Source organism: Schistocerca americana, unplaced genomic scaffold (genome assembly GCF_021461395.2).
Source record: "Schistocerca americana isolate TAMUIC-IGC-003095 unplaced genomic scaffold, iqSchAmer2.1 HiC_scaffold_679, whole genome shotgun sequence".
NCBI classification, from domain to species: Eukaryota; Metazoa; Arthropoda; class Insecta; order Orthoptera; family Acrididae; genus Schistocerca; species Schistocerca americana.
This window is the reverse complement of record NW_025726433.1, coordinates 65001-72003: the sequence shown is the minus strand read 5'-3', so window position 1 is coordinate 72003 and position 7003 is coordinate 65001. Positions and strand designations below refer to the sequence as shown.

General features: G+C 55.8%; 3 non-coding genes across 3 annotated transcripts in view; all 3 read left to right on the top strand.

Annotated features, from left to right (window-relative positions):
- The first annotated feature begins 3646 nt into the window (after positions 1–3646).
- LOC124589031 lies at positions 3647–5552 on the top strand. The gene has a single exon (XR_006975937.1). It is a non-coding gene; the product is annotated as a small subunit ribosomal RNA (ribosomal RNA).
- A 352-nt stretch (positions 5553–5904) lies between these two features.
- Positions 5905–6059, top strand: LOC124589025. Its single transcript, XR_006975931.1, has one exon. It is a non-coding gene; the product is annotated as a 5.8S ribosomal RNA (ribosomal RNA).
- Positions 6060–6250: 191 nt separating this feature from the next.
- The window catches only part of LOC124589037, a 4229-nt gene continuing 3476 nt past the window's right edge, over positions 6251–7003 (top strand). The window contains exon 1 of the ribosomal RNA XR_006975942.1: positions 6251–7003. This exon is cut by the window's right edge and continues 3476 nt beyond it. This is a non-coding gene — a ribosomal RNA (large subunit ribosomal RNA).

Genomic DNA, 7003 nt, shown 5'->3' with positions numbered 1-7003 from the left:
TAAACGTATACACGGCGCTGATTAGTAATAGATAGAGCCATCAGAATACAGATAATGTATACAACTGTCCGTATACATGCTGAAAGACTCTGCTCACAATCACACGTCAGCCAGACACTCTTATCACGCACTACTCTCTGCCTGTAACAGGCACACAGACAATATGTAAGCACCAGCATGGAACAACACCCAGTGCATCCTCTCTGCCACATTAGACAATCCACACTATCATAACCAGACCGGGAGGTCCACTCACAAAACAGAATATCTCACCCTTCCGACAACCACCATTGCTCAGCTAAGCCACCAACACCCACACATGTCCTACACAGGGGTGCACCCAACATCACAATACTGCCTCCTGTCACACCACACAAACAATGGCAGGAATGAAAGACACAGGTCTGCCACAAGCATGGAATCAGAGCGCCGCCTGTTATGAGCCAAAGGTGCACCCTGACGTGGCAAATCAGATGATGCCGCAGTCATTTACTTACGATAATCACAATCAACAAACCGGCCCCCCCCCCCCCCCCCCCAAAACACCTTTCCTTACAACAATGTGTACCTTAACCTAACCCGTATTGTACCTTAACCTAACCCGTATTGTACCTTAACCTAACCCGTATTGTACCTTAACCTAACCCGTATTGTACCTTAACCTAACCCGTATTGTACCTTAACCTAACCCGTATTGTACCTTAACCTAACCCGTATTGTACCTTAACCTAACCCGTATTGTACCTTAACCTAACCCCGTATTGTACCTTAACCTAACCCGTATTGTACCTTAACCTAACCCGTATTGTGCCTTAACCTAACCCGTATTGTGCCTTAACCTAACCCGTATTGTGCCTTAACCTAACCCGTATTGTGCCTTAACCTAACCCGTATTGTGCCTTAACCTAACCCGTATTGTGCCTTAACCTAACCCGTATTGTGCCTTAACCTAACCCGTATTGTGCCTTAACCTAACCCGTATTGTGCCTTAACCTAACCCGTATTGTGCCTTAACCTAACCCGTATTGTGCCTTAACCAAACCCGTATTGTGCCTTAACCTAACCCGTATTGTGCCTTAACCTAACCCGTATTGCGCCTTAACCTAACCCGTATTGCGCCTTAACCTAACCCGTATTGCGCCTTAACCTAACCCGTATTGCGCCTTAACCTAACCTATATTGCGCCTTAACCTAACCTATATTGCGCCTTAACCTAACCTATATTGCGCCTTAACGTAAACCCGCGTTGCGCCTTAACGTAACCCGCGTTGCGCCTTAACGTAACCCGCGTTGCGCCTTAACCTAACCCGCGTTGCGCCTTAACCTAACCCGCGTTGCGCCTTAACCTAACCCGCGTTGCGCCTTAACCTAACCCGCGTTGCGCCTTAACCTAACCCGCGTTGCGCCTTAACCTAACCCGCGTTGCGCCTTACCTAACCCGCGTTGCGCCTTAACCCAACCCGCGTTGGGCCTTAACCCAACACGCGTTGGGCCTTAACCCAACACGCGTTGGGCCTTAACCCAACACGCGTTGGGCCTTAACCCAACACGCGTTGGGGCCTTAACCCAACACGCGTTGGGCCTTAACCCAACACGCGTTGGGCCTTAACCCAACACGCGTTGGGCCTTAACCCAACACGCGTTGGGCCTTAACCCAACACGCGTTGGGCCTTAACCCAACACGCGTTGGGCCTTAACCCAACACGCGTTGGGCCTTAACCCAACACGCGTTGGGGCCTTAACCCAACACGCGTTGGGCCTTAACCCAACACGCGTTGGGCCTTAACCCAACACGCGTTGGGCCTTAACCCAACACGCGTTGGGCCTTAACCCACACACGTTGGGCCTTAACCCAACACACGTTGGGCCTTAACCCAACACACGTTGGGCCCTTAACCCAACACACGTTGGGCCTTAACCCAACACACGTTGGGCCTTAACCCAACACACGTTGGGCCTTAACCTGCTCTGTAATTGTCATACGACGCGTTAAATTAGTGTAGTGTTGCCTAACTGCAACCCCCGCAATATAGTTTGCTACCCGCACTGCCCGGTCCCCAGAGTATCGCTTCATGTTAAACCACCTTGCAGCTATACACTGTAATGCGGATGGCAGCAGGACGTACATGCTCAATGCCCTTCGCAGTTGTTCATTGGCATTCGCATGGCGAAGCACAGCCTACGTTGTGGTACGGCTTGTGTCAACTGTCCGCTGATGTTGTACGTCCAAAATCACACACTGTACTGCACATTGGTCCTCATGTACTGAATGATACATCGTGGTACATGTGTGACCGTACCACGACTGCGCCAACAACGGCGAACCATACGGTCCAAATATTGTGCACTCAGCTACGTGTCGTCTCCCTATAAGAGCTGGATTGCAGTATGGTATGCCGTGGATGGCGATCAGCATGAGCCGTCTGTTGATGTAGTGGCGCGTGTTGTCAGACGTAGTCGTCTCTTCTCACTCACCGTGATAGCATGGTGCACTGCGTTCCACATCTGCGACATGCGACAGAGGCCGGTTGACAGTCGTTCGCGCAATGGACATCGCATACGTACGGGGGGCCACCTTCCACGTGTTCGCGAAGCGTGCACATGTTGTTGCGTGTATGTGGGCAGACATAGTGTGTCGTGACACCTGACACAGGCATGCAACAATCGTTGAATTTGCAAATGGCGATGGACGTCTACGTTTGCTGGTGACGTTACGCAAATGAACAACTGGTAAACCGTTGTGGTGCGGTTGTTCTCGCTAGAGGTGAATCAGTGATGGCGACGATCGGTTGAGCTACCAACCGGTTGTTTCAGCGATACCCACCATGCCCACGAACGTGAATGGCATGTGGGTGTGAAGCGATACGCGGCGGTGGCTGGGTGGGGACCGTCCCCGGCCGGTGAGGGGGGGCCTCCCGGCGTGCTGGCCGCGCGGTGCGTGGGCGCACGCGCTACATGCCGGCTGGTGGGGGCGGCCAGTGGCAGGCGCGCCGGCCGACGGAGGCGGGCAGGCGGCGCAGCTGCGCGCCGGCGCACCCTGCACGCGGCGCCGTGCGGCCAAAGTAGGTCCTCGCGGGCCCGGTGCGAAGCGCGGTGGACATCTGCAGTGTGCTGGTCCGATTGAGGACTGTGTGCGCTGAGGATGCGCCGCCGCCCGGCGCTCGGCGCCGCGACGCCGTCTGCTGCTCGGTCGCCTCTGCGGTTCTCGCAGGTGGTTTGTATCGCAGCTGTGCGGACGTGTTGGCGCGTTCGCTTCGGCACCCAAGTGGGGCTTTTGTCCTTCTGTGGCGCTGGCGTTGGAGCTGCCGGCCACCGTAGGTGGCGCGTGTTGTCTCCCGCCGGCAATGCCACGACAGCACGCTCCCGGGCCTCTGTCGGCAGCGGCAAGCTCAGTTGGGAGCACGGGTGGTCGCACCTAAAGCGTCTACTCGCCAAACTCCGGGCGATTGCGCCTCTCTCGAACCCGACCAAGTACTTAGGACGGCGCTGCGCGCCGCCGGGACCTGAGAGGGTTTCGAGGTGTATTGTGCAGGGGAGCTCAGCCTCCTCCTGTTTTGCAGAATAATTGAGCGGACGCTTGCGTGTTCGCGCGGGCCCCCGGGACACACTCCCGGGCGGCCGGCTGCTCAGCTCTAGTTGACGCAGCTCCCTGGTTGATCCTGCCAGTAGTCATATGCTTGTCTCAAAGATTAAGCCATGCATGTCCTCAGTACAAGCCGCATTAAGGTGAAACCGCGAATGGCTCATTAAATCAGTTATGGTTCCTTAGATCGTACCCACGTTACTTGGATAACTGTGGTAATTCTAGAGCTAATACATGCAAACAGAGTCCCGACCAGAGATGGAAGGGACGCTTTTATTAGATCAAAACCAATCGGTCGGCTCGTCCGGTCCGTTTGCCTTGGTGACTCTGAATAACTTTGGGCTGATCGCACGGTCCCTCGTACCGGCGACGCATCTTTCAAATGTCTGCCTTATCAACTGTCGATGGTAGGTTCTGCGCCTACCATGGTTGTAACGGGTAACGGGGAATCAGGGTTCGATTCCGAGAGGGAGCCTGAGAAACGGCTACCACATCCAAGGAAGGCAGCAGGCGCGCAAATTACCCACTCCCCGGCACGGGGAGGTAGTGACGAAAAATAACGATACGGGACTCATCCGAGGCCCCGTAATCGGAATGAGTACACTTTAAATCCTTTAACGAGTATCTATTGGAGGGCAAGTCTGGTGCCAGCAGCCGCGGTAATTCCAGCTCCAATAGCGTATATTAAAGTTGTTGCGGTTAAAAAGCTCGTAGTTGGATTTGTGTCCCACGCTGTTGGTTCACCGCCCGTCGGTGTTTAAACTGGCATGTATCGTGGGACGTCCTGCCGGTGGGGCGAGCTGAAGGCGTGCGACGCGCCTCGTGCGTGCTCGTGCGTCCCGAGGCGGACCCCGTTGCAATCCTACCAGGGTGCTCTTGAGTGAGTGTCTCGGTGGGCCGGCACGTTTACTTTGAACAAATTAGAGTGCTTAAAGCAGGCAAGCCCGCCTGAATACTGTGTGCATGGAATAATGGAATAGGACCTCGGTTCTATTTTGTTGGTTTTCGAACCCGAGGTAATGATTAATAGGGACAGGCGGGGCATTCGTATTGCGACGTTAGAGGTGAAATTCTTGGATCGTCGCAAGACGAACAGAAGCGAAAGCATTTGCCAAGTATGTTTTCATTAATCAAGAACGAAAGTTAGAGGTTCGAAGGCGATCAGATACCGCCCTAGTTCTAACCATAAACGATGCCAGCCAGCGATCCGCCGCAGTTCCTCGATGACTCGGCGGGCAGCCTCCGGGAAACCAAAGCTTTTGGGTTCCGGGGGAAGTATGGTTGCAAAGCTGAAACTTAAAGGAATTGACGGAAGGGCACCACCAGGAGTGAGCCTGCGGCTTAATTTGACTCAACACGGGAAACCTCACCAGGCCCGGACACCGGAAGGATGACAGATTGATAGCTCTTTCTTGATTCGGTGGGTGGTGGTGCATGGCCGTTCTTAGTTGGTGGAGCGATTTGTCTGGTTAATTCCGATAACGAACGAGACTCTAGCCTGCTAACTAGTCGCGTGACATCCTTCGTGCTGTCAGCGATTACTTTTCTTCTTAGAGGGACAGGCGGCTTCTAGCCGCACGAGATTGAGCAATAACAGGTCTGTGATGCCCTTAGATGTTCTGGGCGCACGCGCGCTACACTGAAGGAATCAGCGTGTCTTCCTAGGCCGAAAGGTCGGGGTAACCCGCTGAACCTCCTTCGTGCTAGGGATTGGGGCTTGCAATTGTTCCCCATGAACGAGGAATTCCCAGTAAGCGCGAGTCATAAGCTCGCGTTGATTACGTCCCTGCCCTTTGTACACACCGCCCGTCGCTACTACCGATTGAATGATTTAGTGAGGTCTTCGGACTGGTACGCGGCATTGACTCTGTCGTTGCCGATGCTACCGGAAAGATGACCAAACTTGATCATTTAGAGGAAGTAAAAGTCGTACAAGGTTTCCGTAGGTGAACCTGCGGAAGGATCATTACCGACTAGACCTGCATGTCTTTCGATGTGCGTGTCGTGTCGCGCAACACGCTACCTGTACGGCTCGCAGTAGCCGTGCGCCGCGTGCGGAACCACGCGTGCTTCTCAAAACTAACGCCAATGTTGTGTGGTACGAGCGCTGAAGCGCTGGAGCGGCTGGCCTGCGGCACCTGGCGCCTGGCGCCGGTTTTGAATGACGTTCGCCCGACTGCCTGTCCGCTCCGGTGTGGAGCCGTACGACGCCCATCGGCCGTGAGGCTGTTGGACACAGAACGCTTGAACAGGGGCCGCCACACGCCTACGTCCCGCCTATGCAACTGTCTTGAAAGAGACAGTGGAAACTAAGAAAAGATCACCCAGGACGGTGGATCACTCGGCTCGTGGGTCGATGAAGAACGCAGCAAATTGCGCGTCGACATGTGAACTGCAGGACACATGAACATCGACGTTTCGAACGCACATTGCGGTCCATGGATTCCGTTCCCGGGCCACGTCTGGCTGAGGGTCGGCTACGTATACTGAAGCGCGCGGCGTTTGCCCCGCTTCGCAGACCTGGGAGCGTCGCGGCCGCCTGTGGGGGCCGGCCGCGCCTCCTTAAACGTGCGATGCGCGCCCGTCGCCTTGGCGGTTCGCATACCGGGTACTTACTCGGTAGCGTGCACAGCCGGCTGGCGGTGTGGCGTGCGACACCTCGTACAACGACCTCAGAGCAGGCGAGACTACCCGCTGAATTTAAGCATATTACTAAGCGGAGGAAAAGAAACTAACAAGGATTCCCCCAGTAGCGGCGAGCGAACAGGGAAGAGTCCAGCACCGAACCCCGCAGGCTGCCGCCTGTCGTGGCATGTGGTGTTTGGGAGGGTCCACTACCCCGGACGCCTCGCGCCGAGCCCAAGTCCAACTTGAATGAGGCCACGGCCCGTAGAGGGTGCCAGGCCCGTAGCGGCCGGTGGCGAGCGTCGGCGGGACCTCTCCTTCGAGTCGGGTTGCTTGAGAGTGCAGCTCCAAGTGGGTGGTAAACTCCATCTGAGACTAAATATGACCACGAGACCGATAGCGAACAAGTACCGTGAGGGAAAGTTGAAAAGAACTTTGAAGAGAGAGTTTCAAAAGTACGTGAAACCGTTCTGGGGTAAACGTGAGAAGTCCGAAAGGTCGAACGGGTGAGATTCACGCCCATCCGGCCACTGGCCTCCGCCCTCGGCAGATGGGGCCGGCCGCCCGCGCGGAGCAATCCGCGGCGGGGTCGTGTCCGGTTGCCTTTCCACTCGCCGCGGGGTGGGGCCGTTCCGGTGTGCGGTGGGGCCCGCACTTCTCCCCTAGTAGGACGTCGCGACCCGCTGGGTGCCGGCCTACGGCCCGGGTGCGCAGCCTGTCCTTCCGCGGGCCTCGGTTCGGCGTCTGTTGGGCAGAGCCCCGGTGTCCTGGCTGGCTGCCCGGCGGTATATCTGG